General features: G+C 49.9%; 30 non-coding genes and 5 pseudogenes across 30 annotated transcripts; 7 read left to right on the top strand and 28 right to left on the bottom strand.

Annotated features, from left to right (window-relative positions):
- Positions 1-420: 420 nt before the first annotated feature.
- LOC134992608 (U1 spliceosomal RNA) lies at positions 421-584 on the top strand. The gene has a single exon (XR_010196742.1). It is a non-coding gene; the product is annotated as a U1 spliceosomal RNA (small nuclear RNA).
- A 151-nt stretch (positions 585-735) lies between these two features.
- On the top strand, positions 736-898 carry LOC134992614 (U1 spliceosomal RNA). The gene has a single exon (XR_010196748.1). It is a non-coding gene; the product is annotated as a U1 spliceosomal RNA (small nuclear RNA).
- Positions 899-1,572: 674 nt separating this feature from the next.
- On the top strand, positions 1,573-1,736 carry LOC134992716 (U1 spliceosomal RNA). Its single transcript, XR_010196831.1, has one exon. It is a non-coding gene; the product is annotated as a U1 spliceosomal RNA (small nuclear RNA).
- A 152-nt stretch (positions 1,737-1,888) lies between these two features.
- Positions 1,889-2,051, top strand: LOC134992676 (U1 spliceosomal RNA). Its single transcript, XR_010196796.1, has one exon. It is a non-coding gene; the product is annotated as a U1 spliceosomal RNA (small nuclear RNA).
- Positions 2,052-2,725: 674 nt separating this feature from the next.
- LOC134992708 (U1 spliceosomal RNA) lies at positions 2,726-2,889 on the top strand. The gene has a single exon (XR_010196823.1). It is a non-coding gene; the product is annotated as a U1 spliceosomal RNA (small nuclear RNA).
- A 152-nt stretch (positions 2,890-3,041) lies between these two features.
- LOC134992674 (U1 spliceosomal RNA) lies at positions 3,042-3,177 on the top strand (annotated as a pseudogene).
- An 855-nt stretch (positions 3,178-4,032) lies between these two features.
- Positions 4,033-4,195, bottom strand: LOC134992616 (U1 spliceosomal RNA). Its single transcript, XR_010196750.1, has one exon. It is a non-coding gene; the product is annotated as a U1 spliceosomal RNA (small nuclear RNA).
- Positions 4,196-4,663: 468 nt separating this feature from the next.
- Positions 4,664-4,826, top strand: LOC134992638 (U1 spliceosomal RNA). The gene has a single exon (XR_010196771.1). It is a non-coding gene; the product is annotated as a U1 spliceosomal RNA (small nuclear RNA).
- Positions 4,827-5,647: 821 nt separating this feature from the next.
- LOC134992631 (U1 spliceosomal RNA) lies at positions 5,648-5,810 on the bottom strand. Its single transcript, XR_010196765.1, has one exon. It is a non-coding gene; the product is annotated as a U1 spliceosomal RNA (small nuclear RNA).
- Positions 5,811-5,962: 152 nt separating this feature from the next.
- LOC134992715 (U1 spliceosomal RNA) lies at positions 5,963-6,126 on the bottom strand. The gene has a single exon (XR_010196830.1). It is a non-coding gene; the product is annotated as a U1 spliceosomal RNA (small nuclear RNA).
- A 674-nt stretch (positions 6,127-6,800) lies between these two features.
- Positions 6,801-6,963, bottom strand: LOC134992618 (U1 spliceosomal RNA). The gene has a single exon (XR_010196752.1). It is a non-coding gene; the product is annotated as a U1 spliceosomal RNA (small nuclear RNA).
- Positions 6,964-7,105: 142 nt separating this feature from the next.
- Positions 7,106-7,269, bottom strand: LOC134992737 (U1 spliceosomal RNA). The gene has a single exon (XR_010196851.1). It is a non-coding gene; the product is annotated as a U1 spliceosomal RNA (small nuclear RNA).
- A 674-nt stretch (positions 7,270-7,943) lies between these two features.
- LOC134992640 (U1 spliceosomal RNA) lies at positions 7,944-8,106 on the bottom strand. The gene has a single exon (XR_010196773.1). It is a non-coding gene; the product is annotated as a U1 spliceosomal RNA (small nuclear RNA).
- Positions 8,107-8,258: 152 nt separating this feature from the next.
- On the bottom strand, positions 8,259-8,417 carry LOC134992689 (U1 spliceosomal RNA). Its single transcript, XR_010196805.1, has one exon. It is a non-coding gene; the product is annotated as a U1 spliceosomal RNA (small nuclear RNA).
- A 694-nt stretch (positions 8,418-9,111) lies between these two features.
- LOC134992664 (U1 spliceosomal RNA) lies at positions 9,112-9,247 on the bottom strand (annotated as a pseudogene).
- A 152-nt stretch (positions 9,248-9,399) lies between these two features.
- On the bottom strand, positions 9,400-9,563 carry LOC134992743 (U1 spliceosomal RNA). Its single transcript, XR_010196857.1, has one exon. It is a non-coding gene; the product is annotated as a U1 spliceosomal RNA (small nuclear RNA).
- A 685-nt stretch (positions 9,564-10,248) lies between these two features.
- On the bottom strand, positions 10,249-10,400 carry LOC134992671 (U1 spliceosomal RNA; annotated as a pseudogene).
- A 152-nt stretch (positions 10,401-10,552) lies between these two features.
- LOC134992709 (U1 spliceosomal RNA) lies at positions 10,553-10,716 on the bottom strand. Its single transcript, XR_010196824.1, has one exon. It is a non-coding gene; the product is annotated as a U1 spliceosomal RNA (small nuclear RNA).
- Positions 10,717-11,390: 674 nt separating this feature from the next.
- LOC134992636 (U1 spliceosomal RNA) lies at positions 11,391-11,553 on the bottom strand. The gene has a single exon (XR_010196770.1). It is a non-coding gene; the product is annotated as a U1 spliceosomal RNA (small nuclear RNA).
- Positions 11,554-11,705: 152 nt separating this feature from the next.
- Positions 11,706-11,869, bottom strand: LOC134992730 (U1 spliceosomal RNA). The gene has a single exon (XR_010196845.1). It is a non-coding gene; the product is annotated as a U1 spliceosomal RNA (small nuclear RNA).
- A 698-nt stretch (positions 11,870-12,567) lies between these two features.
- LOC134992663 (U1 spliceosomal RNA) lies at positions 12,568-12,703 on the bottom strand (annotated as a pseudogene).
- Positions 12,704-12,855: 152 nt separating this feature from the next.
- LOC134992725 (U1 spliceosomal RNA) lies at positions 12,856-13,019 on the bottom strand. The gene has a single exon (XR_010196840.1). It is a non-coding gene; the product is annotated as a U1 spliceosomal RNA (small nuclear RNA).
- Positions 13,020-16,259: 3,240 nt separating this feature from the next.
- LOC134992703 (U1 spliceosomal RNA) lies at positions 16,260-16,423 on the bottom strand. Its single transcript, XR_010196819.1, has one exon. It is a non-coding gene; the product is annotated as a U1 spliceosomal RNA (small nuclear RNA).
- Positions 16,424-17,093: 670 nt separating this feature from the next.
- On the bottom strand, positions 17,094-17,256 carry LOC134992617 (U1 spliceosomal RNA). The gene has a single exon (XR_010196751.1). It is a non-coding gene; the product is annotated as a U1 spliceosomal RNA (small nuclear RNA).
- A 142-nt stretch (positions 17,257-17,398) lies between these two features.
- LOC134992736 (U1 spliceosomal RNA) lies at positions 17,399-17,562 on the bottom strand. The gene has a single exon (XR_010196850.1). It is a non-coding gene; the product is annotated as a U1 spliceosomal RNA (small nuclear RNA).
- A 674-nt stretch (positions 17,563-18,236) lies between these two features.
- LOC134992639 (U1 spliceosomal RNA) lies at positions 18,237-18,399 on the bottom strand. Its single transcript, XR_010196772.1, has one exon. It is a non-coding gene; the product is annotated as a U1 spliceosomal RNA (small nuclear RNA).
- A 152-nt stretch (positions 18,400-18,551) lies between these two features.
- LOC134992742 (U1 spliceosomal RNA) lies at positions 18,552-18,715 on the bottom strand. Its single transcript, XR_010196856.1, has one exon. It is a non-coding gene; the product is annotated as a U1 spliceosomal RNA (small nuclear RNA).
- Positions 18,716-19,389: 674 nt separating this feature from the next.
- Positions 19,390-19,552, bottom strand: LOC134992649 (U1 spliceosomal RNA). The gene has a single exon (XR_010196782.1). It is a non-coding gene; the product is annotated as a U1 spliceosomal RNA (small nuclear RNA).
- A 152-nt stretch (positions 19,553-19,704) lies between these two features.
- LOC134992612 (U1 spliceosomal RNA) lies at positions 19,705-19,868 on the bottom strand. Its single transcript, XR_010196746.1, has one exon. It is a non-coding gene; the product is annotated as a U1 spliceosomal RNA (small nuclear RNA).
- Positions 19,869-20,566: 698 nt separating this feature from the next.
- Positions 20,567-20,702, bottom strand: LOC134992662 (U1 spliceosomal RNA; annotated as a pseudogene).
- Positions 20,703-20,854: 152 nt separating this feature from the next.
- On the bottom strand, positions 20,855-21,018 carry LOC134992741 (U1 spliceosomal RNA). Its single transcript, XR_010196855.1, has one exon. It is a non-coding gene; the product is annotated as a U1 spliceosomal RNA (small nuclear RNA).
- Positions 21,019-21,692: 674 nt separating this feature from the next.
- Positions 21,693-21,855, bottom strand: LOC134992655 (U1 spliceosomal RNA). Its single transcript, XR_010196788.1, has one exon. It is a non-coding gene; the product is annotated as a U1 spliceosomal RNA (small nuclear RNA).
- A 149-nt stretch (positions 21,856-22,004) lies between these two features.
- Positions 22,005-22,168, bottom strand: LOC134992713 (U1 spliceosomal RNA). Its single transcript, XR_010196828.1, has one exon. It is a non-coding gene; the product is annotated as a U1 spliceosomal RNA (small nuclear RNA).
- Positions 22,169-22,839: 671 nt separating this feature from the next.
- Positions 22,840-23,002, bottom strand: LOC134992635 (U1 spliceosomal RNA). The gene has a single exon (XR_010196769.1). It is a non-coding gene; the product is annotated as a U1 spliceosomal RNA (small nuclear RNA).
- Positions 23,003-23,154: 152 nt separating this feature from the next.
- On the bottom strand, positions 23,155-23,318 carry LOC134992729 (U1 spliceosomal RNA). Its single transcript, XR_010196844.1, has one exon. It is a non-coding gene; the product is annotated as a U1 spliceosomal RNA (small nuclear RNA).
- Positions 23,319-23,369: the final 51 nt, after the last annotated feature.

The following is a 23,369-nucleotide window of genomic DNA, read 5'->3' as shown; positions in this document are numbered from 1 at the left end:
ATGGGGCATGGCCAACATGAGCCCCACACCAAAGGAGGGTGGAGGTGTTTAATGCGAACTAGGGGTCATCCAAGCACCGCAAAAGGCCGCCATGCCCTGCACGCCCCTTTTCTCTTTTCATATGCAGATGAGGGTTGAAGCCAACTTTGACCCACTGCTTGGATGACATCACCGTATGCAAATCCGTCTTCTGCAGAACTTCCCCCAGGAATGCTTGCACTAGTTGTTGCATTTGGTTTGTTGTTTGGGGGTGCTTCAGTATTAGGCAGCCTTCTGCCCTCCCATGTTCATCTGAAAATATGTGTTCTCCCTGCAGTTGTTGTCCCCAGATGAGAGTTCCCTTGTGCTGCCTCAGTTGAATCTCCTTTACTTGACAGAGATGTGCCTGAGCAGCGGCCCTCCCCAGCTCTATCCCAAATCATACTTATTTTGCATAGGAGATACCATGGTCATGAAGACTATTCTCCCAGGGTGAGGTTCATTCATTGCATTATGGGTATGCTGACCCCTGTGATTTCCCCAAATGTGGGAAACTCGACTGCTTTATTTGTGGTAGTGGGGGACTGTGTTTGTGTTTTCCTCTGGTCAGCTCTGGTAAAAGTCAGATTTCTTTGTTCAGATCTTCCTCTAGCCTCGTTCTTCTTTCGAGAGTTCCCTTGTGCTGCCTCAGTTGGATCTCCTTCACTTGACAGGGGGGTGCCCAAGCAGAGACCCTCCCCAGCTCTAGCCCAACTCCTACTTACCTGCCAGGTGAGATACTATGATCATGAAGGTGCTTCTCCCAGGGCAAGGCTCACCCATTGCACTCTGGGTGTGCTGCCCCTGCGATTTCCCCAAATGTGGGAAACTTGACTGCATAATTTGTGTTTCCCCTGGTCGGCTCTCGTGTAATTCAGATCTCTTTGTCTCAGGTCTCTCTCCAAACTAGTTTGCTGTCTGTTTCCACTTCTCTTTTCTTCAGCCGCTCCCTTCTATACCCTTGTGCACTATCCTGACTTCTCCTCCCGTCTGCTTACTTTGTGCCTTCCAATGCACAATGCAAACTACAGGTAGTGCTGCAGGGCCCACACCCTTTTACTTGCCTTACAGAGCAGCTCTGGAGATGTTACAGTGCCCAGCTGCTGCAAGAAATCAGCTTGAATGCTTCAGGGGATGGGGCATGGCCAACATGAGCCCCACACCAAAGGAGGGTGGAGGTGTTTAATGCGAACTAGGGGTCATCCAAGCACCGCAAAAGGCCGCCATGCCCTGCACGCTCCTTTTCTCTTTTCATATGCAGATGAGGGTTGAAGCCAACTTTGACCTACTGCTTGGATGACATCACCGTATGCAAATCCGTCTTCTGCAGAACTTCCCCCAGGAATGCTTGCACTAGTTGTTGCATTTGGTTTGTTGTTTGGGGGTGCTTCAGTATTAGGCAGCCTTCTGCCCTCCCATGTTCATCTGAAAATATGTGTTCTCCCTGCAGTTGTTGTCCCCAGATGAGAGTTCCCTTGTGCTGCCTCAGTTGAATCTCCTTTACTTGACAGAGATGTGCATGAGCAGCGGCCCTCCCCAGCCCTATTCCAAATCATACTTATTTTGCATAGGAGATACCATGGTCATGAAGATTGTTCTCCCAGGGTGAGGTTCATTCATTGCATTTTGGGTATGCTGACCCCTGTGATTTCCCCAAATGTGGGAAACTTGACTGCATTATTTGTGGTAGTGGGGGACTGTGTTTGTGCTTTCCTCTGGTCAGCTCTGGTAAAAGTCAGATTTCTTTGTCTCAGATTTTCCTCTAGCCTTGTTCTTCTTTCGAGAGTTCCCTTGTGCTGCCTCAGTTGGATCTCCTTCAGTTTACAGGGGGGTACCCGAGCAGCGATCCTCCCCAGCTCTAGCCCAACTCCTACTTACCTGCCAGGTGAGATACTATGATCATGAAGGTGCTTCTCCCAGGGCAAGGCTCACCCATTGCACTCTAGGTGTGCTGCTCCTGCGATTTCCCCAAATGTGGGAAACTTGACTGCATAATTTGTGTTTCCCCTGGTCGGCTCTCGTATAATTCAGATCTCTTTGTCTCAGGTCTCTCTCCAGCCTAGTTTGCTGTCTGTTTCCACTTCTCTTTTCTTGAGCCGCTCCCTTCTATGCCCTTGCGCACTATCCTGACTTCTCCTCCTGTCTGCTTACTTTGTGCCTTCCAACGCACAATGCGAACTACAGGTAGTGCTGCAGGGCCCACACCCTTTTACTTGCCTTACAGAGCAGCTCTGGAGCTGTTACAGTGCCCAGCTGCTGCAAGAAATCAGCTTGAATGCTTCAGGGGCTGGGGCATAGCCAACATGAGCCCCACACCAAAGGAGGGTGGAGGTGTTTAATGCAAACTAGGGGTCAGCCAAGTGCCGCAAAAGGCCACCATGCCCTGCACGCCCCTTTTCTCTTTTCATATGCAGACGAGGGTTGAAGCCAACTTTGACCCACTGCTTGGATGACATCACCATATGCAAATCCATCTGCGGCAGGCCTTCCCCCAGGAATGCTTGCACTAGTTGTTGCATTTGGTTTGTTGTTTGGGGGTGCTTCAGTATTAGGCAGCTTTCTGCCCTCCCATGTTCATCTGAAAATATATGTTCTCCCTGCAGTTGTTGTCCCCAGATGAGAGTTCCCTTGTGCTGCCTCAGTTGAATCTCCTTTACTTGACAGAGATGTGCATGAGCAGCGGCCCTCCCCAGCCCTATTCCAAATCATACTTATTTTGCATAGGAGATACCATGGTCATGAAGATTTTTCTCCCAGGGTGAGGTTCATTCATTGCATTTTGGGTATGCTGACCCCTGTGATTTCCCCAAATGTGGGAAACTCAACTGCATTATTTGTGGTAGTGGGGGACTGTGTTTGTGCTTTCCTCTGGTCAGCTCTAGTAAAAGTCAGATTTCTTTGTCTCACATTTTCCTCTAGCCTTGTTCTTCTTTCGAGAGTTCCCTTGTGCTGCCTTTGTTGGATCTCCTTCACTTTACAGGGGGGTACCCGAGCAGCGACCCTCCCCAGCTCTAGCCCAACTCCTACTTACCTGCCAGGTGAGATACTATGATCATTAAGGTGCTTCTCCCAGGGCAAGGCTCACCCATTGTACTCTGGGTGTGCTGCTCCTGCGATTTCCCCAAATGTGGGAAACTTGACTGCATAATTTGTGTTTCCCCTCGTCGGCTCTCGTATAATTCAGATCTCTTTGTCTCAGGTCTCTCTCCAGCCTAGTTTGCTGTCTGTTTCCACTTCTCTTTTCTTCAGCCGCTCCCTTCTATACCCTTGTGCACTATCCTGACTTCTCCTCCCGTCTGCTTACTTTGTGCCTTCCAATGCACAATGCAAACTACAGGTAGTGCTGCAGGGCCCACACCCTTTTACTTGCCTTACAGAGCAGCTCTGGAGCTGTTACAGTGCCCAGCTGCTGCAAGAAATCAGCTTGAATGCTTCAGGGGCTGGGGCATAGCCAACATCAGCCCCACACCGAAGGAGGGTGGAGGTGTTTAATGCAAACTAGGGGTCAGTCAAGCGCCGCAAAAGGCCACCATGCCCTGCACGCCCCTTTTCTGTTTTCATATGCAGATGAGGGTTGAAGCCAACTTTGACCCACTGCTTGGATGACATCACCATATGCAAATCCATCTGCGGCAGGCCTTCCCCCAGGAATGCTTGCACTAGTTGTTGCATTTGGTTTGTTGTTTGGGGGTGCTTCAGTATTAGGCAGCCTTCTGCTGCACCCTGCTTTGGTGTGGGGCTCATGTTGGCCATGCCCCATCCCCTGAAGCTTTCAAGCAGATTTCTTGCAGCAGCTGGGCACTGTAACAGCTCAAGAGCTGCTCTGTAAGGCAAGTAAAAGGGTGTGGGCCCTGCAGCACTACCTGTAGTTTGCATTGTGCATTGGAAGGCACAAAGTAAGCAGACGGGAGGAGAAGTCAGGATAGTGCACAAGGGTATAGAAGGGAGCGGCTGAAGAAAAGAGAAGTGGAAACAGACAGCAAACTAGGCTGGAGAGAGATCTGAGACAAAGAGATCTGAATTATACGATAGCCGACCAGGGGAAACACAAATTATGCAGTCAAGTTTCCCACATTTGGGAAAATCGCAGGGGCAGCACACCCAGAGTGCAATGGGTGAGCCTTGCCCTGGGAGAAGCACCTTCATGATCATAGTATCTCACCTGGCAGGTAAGTATGAGTTGGGCTAGAGCTGGGGAGGGTCACTGCTCGGGCACCCCCCTGTTAAGTGAAGGAGATCCAACTGAGGCAGCACAAGGGAACTCTCAAAAGAAGAACAAGGCTAGAGGAAGATCTGAAACAAAGAAATCTGACTTTTACCAGAGCTGACCAGAAGAAAACACAAACACAGTCCCCCACTACCACAAATAAAGCAGTCGAGGTGAGGTTCATTCATTGCATTTTGGGTATGCTGACCCCTGTGATTTCCCCAAATGTGGGAAACTCGACTGCTTTATTTGTGGTAGTGGGGGACTGTGTTTGTGTTTTCTTCTGGTCAGCTCTGGTAAAAGTCAGATTTCTTTGTTTCAGATCTTCCTCTAGCCTTGTTCTTCTTTTGAGAGTTCCCTTGTGCTGCCTCAGTTGGATCTCCTTCACTTAACAGGGGGGTGCCCGAGCAGCGACCCTCCCCAGCTCTAGCCCAACTCCTACTTACCTGCCAGGTGAGATACTATGATCATGAAGGTGCTTCTCCCAGGGCAAGGCTCACCCATTGCACTCTGGGTGTGCAGCCCCTGCGATTTCCCCAAATGTGGGAAACTTGACTGCATAATTTGTGTTTCCCCTGGTCGGCTCTCGTATAATTCAGATCTCTTTGTCTCAGATCTCTCTCCAGCCTAGTTTGCTGTCTGTTTCCACTTCTCTTTTCTTCAGCCGCTCCCTTCTATACCCTTGTGCACTATCCTGACTTCTCCTCCCGTCTGCTTACTTTGTGCCTTCCAATGCACAATGCAAACTACAGGTAGTGCTGCTGGGCCCACACCCTTTTACTTGCCTTACAGAGCAGCTCTGGAGCTGTTACAGTGCCCAGCTGCTGCAAGAAATCTGCTTGAATGCTTCAGGGGATGGGACATGGCCAACATGAGCCCCACACCAAAGGAGGGTGGAGCAGAAGGCTGACTAATACTGAAGCACCCCCAAACAACAAACCAAATGCAACAACTAGTGCAAGCATTCCTGGGGGAAGGCCTGCCGCAGATGGATTTGCATATGGTGATGTCATCCAAGCAGTGGGTCAAAGTTGGCTTCAACCCTCGTCTGCATATGAAAACAGAAAAGGGGCGTGCAGGGCATGGTGGCCTTTTGCGGCGCTTGACCGACCCCTAGTTTGCATTAAACACCTCCACCCTCCTTCGGTGTGGGGCTCATGTTGGCTATGCCCCAGCCCCTGAAGCATTCAAGCTGATTTCTTGCAGCAGCTGGGCACTGTAACAGCTCCAGAGCTGCTCTGTAAGGCAAGTAAAAGGGTGTGGGCCCTGCAGCACTACCTGTAGTTTGCATTGTGCATTGGAAGGCACAAAGTAAGCAGACGGGAGGAGAAGTCAGGATAGTGCACAAGGGTATAGAAGGGAGCGGCTGAAGAAAAGAGAAGTGGAAACAGACAGCAAACTAGGCTGGAGAGAGACAAAGAGATCTGAATTATACGAGAGCCGACCAGGGGAAACACAAATTATGCAGTCAAGTTTCCCACATTTGGGGAAATCGCAGGAGCAGCACACCCAGAGTGCAATGGGTGAGCCTTGCCCTGGGAGAAGCACCTTCATGATCATAGTATCTCACCTGGCAGGTAAGTAGGAGTTGGGCTAGAGCTGGGGAGGGTCGCTGCTCGGGTACCCCCCTGTCAAGTGAAGGAGATCCAACTGAGGCAGCACAAGGGAACTCTCGAAAGAAGAACAAGGCAAGAGGAAAATCTGAGACAAAGAAATCTGACTTTTACCAGAGCTGACCAGAGGAAAGCACAAACACAGTCCCCCACTACCACAAATAATGCAGTTGAGTTTCCCACATTTGGGGAAATCACAGGGGTCAGCATACCCAAAATGCAATGAATGAACCTCACCCTGGGAGAACAATCTTCATGACCATGGTATCTCCTATGCAAAATAAGTATGATTTGGAATAGGGCTGGGGAGGGCCGCTGCTCTGGCACATCTCTGTCAAGTAAAGGAGATTCAACTGAGGCAGCACAAGGGAACTCTCATCTGGGGACAACAACTGCAGGGAGAACACATATTTTCAGATGAACATGGGAGGGCAGAAGGCTGCCTAATACTGAAGCACCCCCAAACAACAAACCAAATGCAACAACTAGTGCAAGCATTCCTGGGGGAAGTTCTGCAGAAGACGGATTTGCATACGGTGATGTCATACAAGCAGTGGGTCAAAGTTGGCTTCAACCCTCATCTGCATATGAAAAGAGAAAAGGGGCGTGCAGGGCATGGCGGCCTTTTGCGGTGCTTGGATGACCCCTAGTTCGCATTAAACACCTCCACCCTCCTTTGGTGTGGGGCTTATGTTGGCCATGCCCCATCCCCTGAAGCATTCAAGCAGATTTCTTGCAGCAGCTGGGCACTGTAACAGCTCCAGAGCTGCTCTGTAAGGCAAGTAAAAGGGTGTGGGCCCTGCAGCACTACCTGTAGTTTGCATTGTGCATTGGAAGGCACAAAGTAAGCAGACGGGAGGAGAAGTCAGGATAGTGCACAAGGGTATAGAAGGGAGCGGCTGAAGAAAAGAGAAGTGGAAACAGACAGCAAACTAGGCTGGAGAGAGACCTGAGACAAAGAGATCTGAATTATACGAGAGCCGACCAGGGGAAACACAAATTATGCAGTCAAGTTTCCCACATTTGGGGAAATCGCAGGGGCAGCACACCCAGAGTGCAATGGGTGAGCCTTGCCCTGGGAGAAGCACCTTCATGATCATAGTATCTCACCTGGCAGGTAAGTAGGAGTTGGGCTAGAGCTGGGGAGGGTCTCTGCTCGGGCACCCCCCTGTCAAGTGAAGGAGATCCAACTGAGGCAGCACAAGGGAACTCTCAAAAGAAGAACAAGGCTCTGAAACAAAGAAATCTGACTTTTACCAGAGCTGACCAGAGGAAAACACAAACACAGTCCCCCACTACCACAAATAAAGCAGTCGAGTTTCCCACATTTGGGGAAATCACAGGGGTCAGCATACCCAGAATGCAATGAATGAACCTCACCCTGGGAGAATAATCTTCATGACCATGGTATCTCCTATGCAAAATAAGTATGATTTGGGATAGAGCTGGGGAGGGCCGCTGCTCAGGCACATCTCTGTCAAGTTAAGGAGATTCAACTGAGGCAGCACAAGGGAACTCTCATCTAGGGACAACAACTGCAGGGAGAACACATATTTTCAGATGAACATGGGAGGGCAGACGGCTGCCTAATACTGAAGCACCCCCAAACAACAAACCAAATGCAACAACTAGTGCAAGCATTCCTGGGGGAAGGCCTGCCGCAGATGGATTTGCATATGGTGATGTCATCCAAGCAGTGGGTCAAAGTTGGCTTCAACCCTCGTCTGCATATGAAAACAGAAAAGGGGCGTGCAGGGCATGGTGGCCTTTTGCTGCGCTTGTCTGACCCCTAGTTTGCATTAAACACCTCCACCCTTCTTCGGTGTGGGGCTCATGTTGGCTATGCCCCAGCCCCTGAAGCATTCAAGCTGATTTCTTGCAGCAGCTTGGCACTGCAACAGCTCCAGAGCTGCTCTGTAAGGCAAGTAAAAGGGTGTGGGCCCTGCAGCACTACCTGTAGTTTGCATTGTGCATTGGAAGGCACAAAGTAAGCAGACGGGAGGAGAAGTCAGGATAGTGCACAAGGGTATAGAAGGGAGCGGCTGAAGAAAAGAGAAGTGGAAACAGACAGCAAACTAGGCTGGAGAGAGACCTGAGACAAAGAGATCTGAATTATACGAGAGCCGACCAGGGGAAACACAAATTATGCAGTCAAGTTTCCCACATTTGGGGAAATCGCAGGAGCAGCACACCCAGAGTACAATGGGTGAGCCTTGCCCTGGGAGAAGCACCTTCATGATCATAGTATCTCACCTGGCAGGTAAGTAGGAGTTGGGCTAGAGCTGGGGAGGGTCGCTGCTCGGGTACCCCCCTGTAAAGTGAAGGAGATCCAACTGAGGCAGCACAAGGGAACTCTCGAAAGAAGAACAAGGCTAAAGGAAAATCTGAGACAAAGAAATCTGACTTTTACCAGAGCTGACCAGAGGAAAGCACAAACACAGTCTCCCACTACCACAAATAATGCAGTCAAGTTTCCCACATTTGGGGAAATCACAGGGGTCAGCATACCCAAAATGCAATGAATGAACCTCACCCTGGGAGAAAAATCTTCATGACCATGGTATGTCATATGTATGATTTGGAATAGGGCTGGGGAGGGCCGCTGCTCATGCACATCTCTGTCAAGTAAAGGAGATTCAACTGAGGCAGCACAAGGGAACTCTCATCTTGGGACAACAACTGCAGGGAGAACATATATTTTCAGATGAACATGGGAGGGCAGAAGGCTGCCTAATACTGAAGCACCCCCAAACAACAAACCAAATGCAACAACTAGTGCAAGCATTCCTGGGGGAAGGCCTGCCGCAGATGGATTTGCATATGGTGATGTCATCCAAGCAGTGGGTCAAAGTTGGCTTCAACCCTCGTCTGCATATGAAAAGAGAAAAGGGGCGTGCAGGGCATGGTGGCCTTTTGCGGCGCTTGGCTGACCCCTAGTTTGCATTAAACACCTCCACCCTCCTTTGGTGTGGGGCTCATGTTGGCTATGCCCCAGCCCCTGAAGCATTCAAGCTGATTTCTTGCAGCAGCTGGGCACTGTAACTGCTCCAGAGCTACTCTGTAAGGCAAGTAAAAGGGTGTGGGCCCTGCAGCACTACCTGTAGTTCGCATTGTGCGTTGGAAGGCACGAAGTAAGCAGACGGGAGAAGTCAGGATAGTGCGCAAGGGCATAGAAGGGAGCGGCTCAAGAAAAGAGAAGTGGAAACAGACAGCAAACTAGGCTGGAGAGAGACCTGAGACAAAGAGATCTGAATTATACGAGAGCCGACGAGGGGAAACACAAATTATGCAGTCAAGTTTCCCACATTTGGGGAAATCGCAGGAGCAGCACACCCAGAGTGCAATGGTTGAGCCTTGCCCTGGGAGAAGCACCTTCATGATCATAGTATCTCACCTGGCAGGTAAGTAGGAGTTGGGCTAGAGCTGGGGAGGGTCGCTGCTCGGGTTCCCCCCTGTGAAGTGAAGGAGATCCAACTGAGGCAGCACCAGGGAACTCTCGAAAGAAGAACAAGGCTAGAGGAAGATCTGAGACAAAGAAATCTGACTTTTACCAGAGCTGACCAGAGGAAAGCACAAACACAGTCTCCCACTACCACAAATAATGCAGTCAAGTTTCCCACATTTGGGGAAATCACAGGGGTCAGCATACCCAAAATGCAATGAATGAACCTCACCCTGGGAGAAAAATCTTCATGACCATGGTATCTCCTATGCAAAATAAGTATGATTTGGAATAGGGCTGGGGAGGGCCGCTGCTCATGCACATCTCTGTCAAGTAAAGGAGATTCAACTGAGGCAGCACAAGGGAACTCTCATCTTGGGACAACAACTGCAGGGAGAACATATATTTTCAGATGAACATGGGAGGGCAGAGGACTGCCTAATACTGAAGCACCCCCAAACAACAAACCAAATGCAACAACTAGTGCAAGCATTCCTGGGGGAAGGCCTGCCGCAGATGGATTTGCATATGGTGATGTCATCCAAGCAGTGGGTCAAAGTTGGCTTCAACCCTCGTCTGCATATGAAAAGAGAAAAGGGGCGTGCAGGGCATGGTGGCCTTTTGCGGCGCTTGGCTGACCCCTAGTTTGCATTAAACACCTCCACCCTCCTTTGGTGTGGGGCTCATGTTGGCTATGCCCCAGCCCCTGAAGCATTCAAGCTGATTTCTTGCAGCAGCTGGGCACTGTAACAGCTCCAGAGCTGCTCTGTAAGGCAAGTAAAAGGGTGTGGGCCCTGCAGCACTACCTGTAGTTCGCATTGTGCGTTGGAAGGCACAAAGTAAGCAGACAGGAGGAGAAGTCAGGATAGTGCGCAAGGGCATGGAAGTAAGCGGCTCAAGAAAAGAGAAGTGGAAACAGACAGCAAACTAGGCTGGAGAGAGATCTGAGACAAATAGATCTGAATTATACGAGAGCCGACCTGGGGAAACACAAATTATACAGTCAAGTTTCCCACATTTGGGGAAATCGCAGGAGCAGCACACCCAGAGTGCAATGGGTTAGCCTTGCCCTGGGAGAAGCACCTTCATGATCATAGTATCTCACCTGGCAGGTAAGTAGGAGTTGGGCTAGAGCTGGGGAGGGTCGCTGCTAGGGTACCCCCCTGTAAAGTGAAGGAGATCCAATTAAGGCAGCACAAGGGAACTCTCGAAAGAAGAACAAGGCTAGAGGAAAATCTGAGACAAAGAAATCTGACTTTTACCAGAGCTGACCAGAGGAAAGCACAAACACAGTCCCCCACTACCAAAAATAATGCAGTTGAGTTTCCCACATTTGGGGAAATCACAGGGGTCAGCATACCCAAAATGCAATGAATGAACCTCACCCTGGGAGAAAAATCTTCATGACCATGGTATCTCCTATGCAAAATAAGTATGATTTGGAATAGGGCTGGGGAGGGCCGCTGCTCATGCACATCTCTGTCAAGTAAAGGAGATTTAACTGAGGCAGCACAAGGGAACTCTCATCTGGGGACAACAACTGCAGGGAGAACACATATTTTCAGATGAACATGGGAGGGCAGAAGGCTGCCTAATACTGAAGCACCCCCAAACAACAAACCAAATGCAACAACTAGTGCAAGCATTCCTGGGGGAAGTTCTGCAGAAGACGGATTTGCATACGGTGATGTCATCCAAGCAGTGGGTCAAAGTTGGCTTCAACCCTCATCTGCATATGAAAAGAGAAAAGGGGCGTGCAGGGCATGGCGGCCTTTTGCGGTGCTTGGATGACCCCTAGTTCGCATTAAACACCTCCACCCTCCTTTGGTGTGGGGCTCATGTTGGCCATGCCCCATCCCCTGGAGCATTCAAGCTGATTTCTTGCAGCAGCTGGGCACTGTAACAGCTCCAGAGCTGCTCTGTAAGGCAAGTAAAAGGGTGTGGGCCCTGCAGCACTACCTGTAGTTTGCATTGTGCATTGGAAGGCACAAAGTAAGCAGACGGGAGGAGAAGTCAGGATAGTGCACAAGGGTATAGAAGGGAGCGGCTGAAGAAAAGAGAAGTGGAAACAGACAGCAAACTAGGCTGGAGAGAGACCTGAGACAAAGAGATCTGAATTATACGAGAGCCGACCAAGGGAAACACAAATTATGCAGTCAAGTTTCCCACATTTGGGGAAATCGCAGGGGCAGCACACCCAGAGTGCAATGGGTGAGCCTTGCCCTGGGAGAAGCACCTTCATGATCATAGTATCTCACCTGGCAGGTAAGTAGGAGTTGGGCTAGAGCTGGGGAGGGTCGCTGTTCGGGCACCCCCCTGTCAAGTGAAAGAGATCCAACTGAGGCAGCACAAGGGAACTCTCGAAAGAAGAACAAGGCTAGAGGAAGATCTGAGACAAAGAAATCTGACTTTTTCCAGAGCTGGCCAGAGGAAAGCACAAACACAGTCCCCCACTACCACAAATAATGCAGTCGAGTTTCCCACATTTGGGGAAATCACAGGGGTCAGCATACCCAGAATGCAATGAATGAACCTCACCCTGGGAGAACAATCTTCATGACCATGGTATCGCCTATGCAAAATAAGTATGATTTGGGATAGGGCTGGGGAGGGCCGCTGCTCAGGCACATCTCTGTCAAGTAAAGGAGATTCAACTGAGGCAGCACAAGGGAACTCTCATCTGGGGACAACAACTGCAGGGAGAACACATATTTTCAGATGAACATGTGAGGGCAGAAGGCTGCCTAATACTGAAGCACCCCCAAACAACAAACCAAATGCAACAACTAGTGCAAGCATTCCTGGGGGAAGGCCTGCAGCAGATGGATTTGCATATGGTGATGTCATCCAAGCAGTGGGTCAAAGTTGGCTTCAACCCTCGTCTGCATATGAAAAGAGAAAAGGGGCGTGCAGGGCATGGCGGCCTTTTGCAGCGCTTGGATGACCCCTAGTTTGCATTACACACCTCCTCCCTCCTTCTGTGTGGGGCTCATGTTGGCTATGCCCCAGCCCCTGAAGCATTAAAGCTGATTTCTTGCAGCAGCTGGGCACTGTAACTGCTCCAGAGCTACTCTGTAAGGCAAGTAAAAGGGTGTGGGCCCTGCAGCACTACCTGTAGTTCGCATTGTGCGTTGGAAGGCACGAAGTAAGCAGACGGGAGAAGTCAGGATAGTGCGCAAGGGCATAGAAGGGAGCGGCTCAAGAAAAGAGAAGTGGAAACAGACAGCAAACTAGGCTGGAGAGAGACCTGAGACAAAGAGATCTGAATTATACGAGAGCCGACGAGGGGAAACACAAATTATGCAGTCAAGTTTCCCACATTTGGGGAAATCGCAGGAGCAGCACACCCAGAGTGCAATGGTTGAGCCTTGCCCTGGGAGAAGCACCTTCATGATCATAGTATCTCACCTGGCAGGTAAGTAGGAGTTGGGCTAGAGCTGGGGAGGGTCGCTGCTCGGGTTCCCCCCTGTGAAGTGAAGGAGATCCAACTGAAGCAGCACCAGGGAACTCTCGAAAGAAGAACAAGGCTAGAGGAAGATCTGAGACAAAGAAATCTGACTTTTACCAGAGCTGACCAGAGGAAAGCACAAACACAGTCCCCCACTACCACAAATAATGCAGTCGAGTTTCCCACATTTGGGAAAATCACAGGGGTCAGCATACCCAGAATGCAATGAATGAACCTAACCCTGGGAGAACAATCTTCATGACCATGGTATCTCCTATGCAAAATAAGTATGATTTGGGATAGGGCTGGTGAGGGCCGCTGCTCAGGCACATCTCTGTCAAGTAAAGGAGATTCAACTGAGGCAGCACAAGGGAACTCTCATCTGGGGACAACAACTGCAGGGAGACCACATCTTTTCAGATGAACATGGGAGGGCGGAAGGCTGCCTAATACTGAAGCACCATCAAATATCAAACCATGGCCCTCATTCCGAGTTGATCGCTCGCAAGGCGATTTTAGCAGAGTTACACACGCTAAGCCGCCGCCTACTGGGAGTGAATCTTAGCTTCTTAAAATTGCGACCGATGTATTCGCAATATTGCGATTACAAACTACTTAGCAGTTTCAGAGTAGCTTCAGACTTACTCTGCATCTGCGATCAGTTCAGTGCTTGTCGTTCCTGGTTTGACGTCACAAACACTCCCAGAGTTCGCCCAGACACTCCCCCGTTTCTCCGGCCACTCCTGCGTTTTTTCCGGAAACTGTAGCGTTTTTTCCCACACGCCCATAAAACGGCCTGTTTCCGCCCAGTAACACCCATTTCCTGTCAATCACATTACGATCGCCGGAGCGAAGAAAAAGCCGTGAGTAAAAATACTTTCTTCATTGTAAAATTACTTGGCGCAGTCGCAGTGCGAATATTGCGCATGCGTACTAAGCAGAATTTCACTGCGATGCGATGAAATTTACAGAGCGAACGACTCGGAATGAGGGCCCATATGCAACAACTAGTACAAGCACTCCTGGGGGAAGGTCTGCAGCAGACGGATTTGCATACGGTGATGTAAATCCAAGCAGTGGGCCAAAGTTGACTGGAACCCTCATCTGCATATGAAAAGAGAAAAGGGGCATGCAGGGCATGGCGGCCTTTTGCAGTGCTTGGATGACCCCTAGTTCGCATTAAACACCCCCACCCTCCTTTGGTGTGGGGCTCATGTTGGCCATGCCCCATCCCCTGATGCATTCAAGCTGATTTCTTGCAGCAGCTGGGCACTGTAACAGCTCCAGAGCTGTTCTGTAAGGCAAGTAAAAGTGTGTGGGCCCTGCAGCACCACCTGTTGTTCGCATTGTGCGTTGGAAGGCACAAATTAAGCAGACGGGAGGAGAAGTCAGGATAGTGCGCAAGGGCATTCTTTTCTCTTAGTCCGGGGGCAAGGCTTCAAAATGGGGTCTGCAACGGAGGAGACACAGGGGGCGTGGTCACAGCAGCTTTTCTCTACAGTCTGCACCAGCAGGAGCCTACACCATTTTTTATGATCACGCTGAACTGCAGTGCGACTGCAATGACAGCATGGTCAAGAAGGGAGGCGTCATGCTGGGTGGCCATGCCCTGTCACTGTGCAGGAGCCAGCACCGCTCACACACTAGTCCCCGGGTGCAGCCCCCAACCCCCGGGACACCCGGAGCAACAAAATGTAGATTCAGGCCACCAGGCCACGCCCCTACCTATGAAACCATGCCTCCTTTTTACCATTGCGCTGTTTATCTGCGCGCACTGCATTACAATCTCCCTCGCCACCTCTCTGGGTGTCACCAGTGATAGTGACACCTCTGCCATGCTTGTAGCAGCTGGTCCTAAGATCTACGCCTCAAGCCCTGAGTGTTTGCCCTTGTGACTTGTTGATCATCATAGCGAAGCAGATGCTTACAGAAAACTGCAGGGGCTTAGATTGAAAATAAAAACAATTGATGGGTATAAGGTAGAGAGGAGTGGGTTCGGTTCTCCGAGAACCGAATTCCCCACGAACTCCACGTGGTTTACATTGGTCCGAGGCAGGCTCGGTTGTTCCTGCCTGACTCGGAAAACCTGAACAAGGGAAAATGTCATCATCCCGCTGTCAGATTCTCGTGAGATTCGGATTCCATATAAAGAGCTGCGCGTTGCTGCCATTTTTACTCGTGCATTGAAGAGAGAGCGGAGAGGACGTGGCTATGTTCTCTCAGTGGAAATCTCAATATCAGTGCTCAGTATCAGTGGTTACTTATTGCTGCTCAGTAATACTAGTAGTGTGTCTCTCCTGCTCAGTGTCAGTTCTCAGTAGTATCCTCATCAGTGCTCAGTATCACTGCTCATTGTCTTGTGCTGCATTGTGGTGCTCAGCATACTACAGTACATTACTAATAGTCCAGTGCTGCATCTTGCTGCTCAGTGTCAGTTCTAGTATCCTCATCAGTGCTCACTATCACTGCTCATTGCATTGTGGTGTTCTGTATACTACAGTAACATAGTAATATAGTATATATAGAGGAGCGGGTTCGGTTCTCCGAGAACCGAATTCCCGACGAACTCCACGTGGTTTACACTGGTCCGAGGCAGGCTCGGTTGTTCCTGCCTGACTCGGAAAACCTGAACAAGGGAAAATGTCATCATCCCGCTGTCGGATTCTCGCGAGATTCGGATTCCATATAAAGAGCTGCGCGTTGCCGCCATTTTTACTCGTGCATTGAAGAGAGAGCGGAGAGGACGTGGCTATGTTCTCTCAGTGGAAATCTCAATATCAGTGCTCAGTATCAGTGGTTACTTATTGCTGCTCAGTAATACTAGTAGTGTGTCTCTCCTGCTCAGTGTCAGTTCTCAGTAGTATCCTCATCAGTGCTCAGTATCACTGCTCATTGTCTTGTGCTGCATTGTGGTGCTCAGCATACTACAGTACATTACTAATAGTCCAGTGCTGCATCTTGCTGCTCAGTGTCAGTTCTAGTATCCTCATCAGTGCTCACTATCACTGCTCATTACATTGTGGTGTTCTGTATACTACAGTAACATAGTAATATAGTAACATATGGTAACATAGTTTTTGAGGTTGAATAGAGGCAAATTGCCCATCGTGTTCAACCTGTTTTAAGTTGTGATGATTCTACATACTTGCTGAATAATGTTTTATGACTAGTTAGCTACTATAACTCATGTTACCCCCGGATTAACCATGTTGATATTTTAAGTATTATAACCTTGGATAGCTTTTTCATTCAGAAATGTATCCATTCCTTTTTTAAATCCAATTACAGAGTCCGCCATTACCACCTTCCCTGGCAGGGAATTCCACATCCTGATTGCCCTAACAGTGAAGATCATAGTATCTCACCTGGCAGGTAAGTAGGAGTTGGGCTAGAGCTGTGGAGGATTGCTGCTCGGGCACCCCCTGTCAAGTGAAGGAGATCCAACTGAGGCAGCACAAGGGAACTCTCGAAAGAAGAACAAGGCTAGAGGAAGATCTGAGACAAAGAAATCTGACTTTTACCAGAGCTGACCAGAGGAAAGCACAAACACAGTCCCCCACTACCACAAATAATGCAGTCGAGTTTCCCACATTTGGGGAAATCACAGGGGTCAGCATACCCAGAGTGCAATGAATGAACCTCACCCTGGGAGAACAATCTTCATGACCATGGTATCTCCTATGCAAAATAAGTATGATTTGGGATAGGGCTGGGGAGGGCCGCTGCTCAGGCACATCTCTGTCAAGTAAAGGAGATTCAACTGAGGCAGCACAAGGGAACTCTCATCTGGGGACAACAACTGCAGGGAGAACACATATTTTCAGATGAACATGGGAGGGCAGAAGGCTGCCTAATACTGAAGCACCCCCAAACAACAAACCAAATGCAACTACTAGTGCAAGCATTCCTGGGGGAAGGCCTGCAGCAGACGGATTTGCATATGGTGATGTCATCCAAGCAGTGGGTCAAAGTTGGCTTCAACCCTCGTCTGCATATTAAAATAAAAAAGGGGTGTGCAGGGCATGGCTGCCTTTTGCGGTGCTTGGATGACCCCTAGTTCGCATTAAACACCTCCACCCTCCTTCGGTGTGGGGCTCATGTTGGCTATGCCCCAGCCCCTGAAGCATTCAAGCTGATTTCTTGCAGCAGCTGGGCACTGTAACAGCTCCAGAGCTGCTCTGTAAAGCAAGTAAAAGGGTGTGGGCCCTGCAGCACTACTTGTAGTTTGCATTGTGCGTTGGAAGGCACAAAGTAAGCAGACGGGGAAGTCAGGATAGTGCACAAGGGCATAGAAGGGAGCGGCTGAAGAAAAGAGAAGTGGAAACAGACAGCAAACTAGACTGGAGAGAGACCTGAGACAAAGAGATCTGAATTATACGAGAGCCGACCAGGGGAAACACAAATTATGCAGTCAAGTTTCCCACATTTGGGGAAATCGCAGGGGCAGCACACCCAGAGTGCAATGGGTGAGCCTTGCCCTGGGAGAAGCACCTTCATGATCATAGTATCTCACCTGGCAGGTAAGTAGGAGTTGGGCTAGAGCTGGGGAGGGTCTCTGCTCGGGCACCCCCCTGTCAAGTGAAGGAGATCCAACTGAGGCAGCACAAGGGAACTCTCAAAAGAAGAACAAGGCTCTGAAACAAAGAAATCTGACTTTTACCAGAGCTGACCAGAGGAAAACACAAACACAGTCCCCCACTACCACAAATAAAGCAGTCGAGTTTCCCACATTTGGGGAAATCACAGGGGTCAGCATACCCAGAATGCAATGAATGAACCTCACCCTGGGAGAATAATCTTCATGACCATGGTATCTCCTATGCAAAATAAGTATGATTTGGGATAGAGCTGGGGAGGGCCGCTGCTCAGGCACATCTCTGTCAAGTTAAGGAGATTCAACTGAGGCAGCACAAGGGAACTCTCATCTAGGGACAACAACTGCAGGGAGAACACATATTTTCAGATGAACAAGGGAGGGCAGAAGGCTGCCTAATACTGAAGCACCCCCAAACAACAAACCAAATGCAACAACTAGTGCAAGCATTCCTGGGGGAAGGCCTGCCGCAGATGGATTTGCATATGGTGATGTCATCCAAGCAGTGGGTCAAAGTTGGCTTCAACCCTCGTCTGCATATGAAAACAGAAAAGGGGCGTGCAGGGCATGGTGGCCTTTTGCTGCGCTTGTCTGACCCCTAGTTTGCATTAAACACCTCCACCCTCCTTCGGTGTGGGGCTCATGTTGGCTATGCCCCAGCCCCTGAAGCATTCAAGCTGATTTCTTGCAGCAGCTTGGCACTGCAACAGCTCCAGAGCTGCTCTGTAAGGCAAGTAAAAGGGTGTGGGCCCTGCAGCACTACCTGTAGTTTGCATTGTGCATTGGAAGGCACAAAGTAAGCAGACGGGAGGAGAAGTCAGGATAGTGCACAAGGGTATAGAAGGGAGCGGCTGAAGAAAAGAGAAGTGGAAACAGACAGCAAACTAGGCTGGAGAGAGACCTGAGACAAAGAGATCTGAATTATACGAGAGCCGACCAGGGGAAACACAAATTATGCAGTCAAGTTTCCCACATTTGGGGAAATCGCAGGAGCAGCACACCCAGAGTACAATGGGTGAGCCTTGCCCTGGGAGAAGCACCTTCATGATCATAGTATCTCACCTGGCAGGTAAGTAGGAGTTGGGCTAGAGCTGGGGAGGGTCGCTGCTCGGGCACCCCCCTGTAAAGTGAAGGAGATCCAACTGAGGCAGCACAAGGGAACTCTCGAAAGAAGAACAAGGCTAAAGGAAAATCTGAGACAAAGAAATCTGACTTTTACCAGAGCTGACCAGAGGAAAGCACAAACACAGTCTCCCACTACCACAAATAATGCAGTCAAGTTTCCCACATTTGGGGAAATCACAGGGGTCAGCATACCCAAAATGCAATGAATGAACCTCACCCTGGGAGAAAAATCTTCATGACCATGGTATCTCCTATGCAAAATAAGTATGATTTGGAATAGGGCTGGGGAGGGCCGCTGCTCATGCACATCTCTGTCAAGTAAAGGAGATTCAACTGAGGCAGCACAAGGGAACTCTCATCTTGGGACAACAACTGCAGGGAGAACATATATTTTCAGATGAACATGGGAGGGCAGAAGGCTGCCTAATACTGAAGCACCCCCAAACAACAAACCAAATGCAACAACTAGTGCAAGCATTCCTGGGGGAAGGCCTGCCGCAGATGGATTTGCATATGGTGATGTCATTCAAGCAGTGGGTCAAAGTTGGCTTCAACCCTCGTCTGCATATGAAAAGAGAAAAGGGGCGTGCAGGGCATGGTGGCCTTTTGCGGCGCTTGGCTGACCCCTAGTTTGCATTAAACACCTCCACCCTCCTTTGGTGTGGGGCTCATGTTGGCTATGCCCCAGCCCCTGAAGCATTCAAGCTGATTTCTTGCAGCAGCTGGGCACTGTAACAGCTCCAGAGCTGCTCTGTAAGGCAAGTAAAAGGGTCTGGGCCCTGCAGCACTACCTGTAGATCGCATTGTGCGTTGGAAGGCACAAAGTAAGCAGACAGGAGGAGAAGTCAGGATAGTGCGCAAGGGCATAGAAGGGAGCGGCTCAAGAAAAGAGAAGTGGAAACAGACAGCAAACTAGGCTGGAGAGAGACCTGAGACAAAGAGATCTGAATTATACGAGAGCCGACCAGGGGAAACACAAATTATGCAGTCAAGTTTCCCACATTTGGGGAAATCGCAGGGGCAGCACACCCAGAGTGCAATGGGTGAGCCTTGCCCTGGGAGAAGCACCTTCATAATCATAGTATCTCACCTGGCAGGTAAGTAGGAGTTGGGCTAGAGCTGGGGAGGGTCGCTGTTCGGGCACCCCCCTGTGAAGTGAAGGAGATCCAACTGAGGTAGCACAAGGGAACTCTCGAAAGAAGAACAAGGCTAGAGGAAGATCTGAGACAAAGAAATCTGACTTTTTCCAGAGCTGACCAGAGGAAAGCACAAACACAGTCCCCCACTACCACAAATAATGCTGTCGAGTTTCCCACATTTGGGGAAATCACAGGGGTCAGCATACCCAGAATGCAATGAATGAACCTCACCTTGGGAGAACAATCTTCATGACCATGGTATCGCCTATGCAAAATAAGTATGATTTGGGATAGGGCTGGGGAGGGCCGCTGCTCAGGCACATCTCTGTCAAGTAAAGGAGATTCAACTGAGGCAGCACAAGGGAACTCTCATCTGGGGACAACAACTGCAGGGAGAACACATATTTTCTGATGTACATGTGAGGGCAGAAGGCTGCCTAATACTGAAGCACCCCCAAACAACAAACCAAATGCAACAACTAGTGCAAGCATTCCTGGGGGAAGGCCTGCAGCAGATGGATTTGCATATGGTGATGTCATCCAAGCAGTGGGTCAAAGTTGGCTTCAACCCTCGTCTGCATATGAAAAGAGAAAAGGGGCGTGCAGGGCATGGCGGCCTTTTGCAGCGCTTGGATGACCCCTAGTTCGCATTACACACCTCCACCCTCCTTCGGTGTGGGGCTCATGTTGGCTATGCCCCAGCCCCTGAAGCATTCAAGCTGATTTCTTGCAGCAGCTGGGCACTGTAACTGCTCCAGAGCTACTCTGTAAGGCAAGTAAAAGGGTGTGGACCCTGCAGCACTACCTGTAGTTCGCATTGTGCGTTGGAAGGCACGAAGTAAGCAGACGGGAGAAGTCAGGATAGTGCGCAAGGGCATAGAAGGGAGCGGCTCAAGAAAAGAGAAGTGGAAACAGACAGCAAACTAGGCTGGAGAGAGACCTGAGACAAAGAGATCTGAATTATACGAGAGCCGACGAGGGGAAACACAAATTATGCAGTCAAGTTTCCCACATTTGGGGAAATCGCAGGAGCAGCACACCCAGAGTGCAATGGTTGAGCCTTGCCCTGGGAGAAGCACCTTCATGATCATAGTATCTCACCTGGCAGGTAAGTAGGAGTTGGGCTAGAGCTGGGGAGGGTCGCTGCTCGGGTTCCCCCCTGTGAAGTGAAGGAGATCCAACTGAGGCAGCACCAGGGAACTCTTGAAAGAAGAACAAGGCTAGAGGAAGATCTGAGACAAAGAAATCTGACTTTTACCAGAGCTGACCAGAGGAAAGCACAAACACAGTCTCCCACTACCACAAATAATGCAGTCAAGTTTCCCACATTTGGGGAAATCACAGGGGTCAGCATACCCAAAATGCAATGAATGAACCTCACCCTGGGAGAAAAATCTTCATGACCATGGTATCTCCTATGCAAAATAAGTATGATTTGGAATAGGGCTGGGGAGGGCCGCTGCTCATGCACATCTCTGTCAAGTAAAGGAGATTCAACTGAGGCAGCACAAGGGAACTCTCATCTTGGGACAACAACTGCAGGGAGAACATATATTTTCAGATGAACATGGGAGGGCAGAAGGCTGCCTAATACTGAAGCACCCCCAAACAACAAACCAAATGCAACAACTAGTGCAAGCATTCCTGGGGGAAGGCCTGCCGCAGATGGATTTGCATATGGTGATGTCATCCAAGCAGTGGGTCAAAGTTGGCTTCAACCCTCGTCTGCATATGAAAAGAGAAAAGGGGCGTGCAGGGCATGGTGGCCTTTTGCGGCGCTTGGCTGACCCCTAGTTTGCATTAAACACCTCCACCCTCCTTTGGTGTGGGGCTCATGTTGGCTATGCCCCAGCCCCTGAAGCATTCAAGCTGATTTCTTGCAGCAGCTGGGCACTGTAACAGCTCCAGAGCTGCTCTGTAAGGCAAGTAAAAGGGTGTGGGCCCTGCAGCACTACCTGTAGTTCGCATTGTGCGTTGGAAGGCACAAAGTAAGCAGACAGGAGGAGAAGTCAGGATAGTGCGCAAGGGCATAGAAGGGAGCGGCTCAAGAAAAGAGAAGTGGAAACAGACAGCAAACTAGGCTGGAGAGAGACCTGAGACAAAGAGATCTGAATTATACGAGAGCCGACCAGGGGAAACACAAATTATACAGTCAAGTTTCCCACATTTGGGGAAATCGCAGGAGCAGCACACCCAGAGTGCAATGGGTTAGCCTTGCCCTGGGAGAAGCACCTTCATGATCATAGTATCTCACCTGGCAGGTAAGTAGGAGTTGGGCTAGAGCTGGGGAGGGTCGCTGCTCGGGTACCCCCCTGTAAAGTGAAGGAGATCCAACTAAGGCAGCACAAGGGAACTCTCGAAAGAACAAGGCTAGAGGAAAATCTGAGACAAAGAAATCTGACTTTTACCAGAGCTGACCAGAGGAAAGCACAAACACAGTCCCCCACTACCACAAATAATGCAGCTGAGTTTCCCACATTTGGGGAAATCACAGGGGTCAGCATACCCAAAATGCAATGAATGAACCTCACCCTGGGAGAAAAATCTTCATGACCATGGTATCTCCTATGCAAAATAAGTATGATTTGGAATAGGGCTGGGGAGGGCCGCTGCTCATGCACATCTCTGTCAAGTAAAGGAGATTTAACTGAGGCAGCACAAGGGAACTCTCATCTGGGGACAACTGCAGGGAGAACACATATTTTCAGATGAACATGGGAGGGCAGAAGGCTGCCTAATACTGAAGCACCCCCAAACAACAAACCAAATGCAACAACTAGTGCAAGCATTCCTGGGGGAAGTTCTGCAGAAGACGGATTTGCATACGGTGATGTCATCCAAGCAGTGGGTCAAAGTTGGCTTCAACCCTCATCTGCATATGAAAAGAGAAAAGGGGCGTGCAGGGCATGGCGGCCTTTTGCGGTGCTTGGATGACCCCTAGTTCGCATTAAACACCTCCACCCTCCTTTGGTGTGGGGCTCATGTTGGCCATGCCCCATCCCCTGAAGCATTCAAGCTGATTTCTTGCAGCAGCTGGGCACTGTAACAGCTCCAGAGCTGCTCTGTAAGGCAAGTAAAAGGGTGTGGGCCCTGCAGCACTACCTGTAGTTTGCATTGTGCATTGGAAGGCACAAAGTAAGCAGACGGGAGGAGAAGTCAGGATAGTGCACAAGGGTATAGAAGGGAGCGGCTGAAGAAAAGAGAAGTGGAAACAGACAGCAAACTAGGCTGGAGAGAGACCTGAGACAAAGAGATCTGAATTATACGAGAGCCGACCAAGGGAAACACAAATTATGCAGTCAAGTTTCCCACATTTGGGGAAATCGCAGGGGCAGCACACCCAGAGTGCAATGGGTGAGCCTTGCCCTGGGAGAAGCACCTTCATGATCATAGTATCTCACCTGGCAGGTAAGTAGGAGTTGGGCTAGAGCTGGGGAGGGTCGCTGTTCGGGCACCCCCCTGTCAAGTGAAAGAGATCCAACTGAGGCAGCACAAGGGAACTCTCGAAAGAAGAACAAGGCTAGAGGAAGATCTGAGACAAAGAAATCTGACTTTTTCCAGAGCTGGCCAGAGGAAAGCACAAACACAGTCCCCCACTACCACAAATAATGCAGTCGAGTTTCCCACATTTGGGGAAATCACAGGGGTCAGCATACCCAGAATGCAATGAATGAACCTCACCCTGGGAGAACAATCTTCATGACCATGGTATCGCCTATGCAAAATAAGTATGATTTGGGATAGGGCTGGGGAGGGCCGCTGCTCAGGCACATCTCTGTCAAG

Source organism: Pseudophryne corroboree, unplaced genomic scaffold (genome assembly GCF_028390025.1).
Source record: "Pseudophryne corroboree isolate aPseCor3 unplaced genomic scaffold, aPseCor3.hap2 scaffold_1218, whole genome shotgun sequence".
NCBI lineage: Eukaryota > Metazoa > Chordata > Amphibia > Anura > Myobatrachidae > Pseudophryne > Pseudophryne corroboree.
Note: the sequence above shows the minus strand (reverse complement) of the source record. Positions and strands in the feature narration are given on the sequence as shown.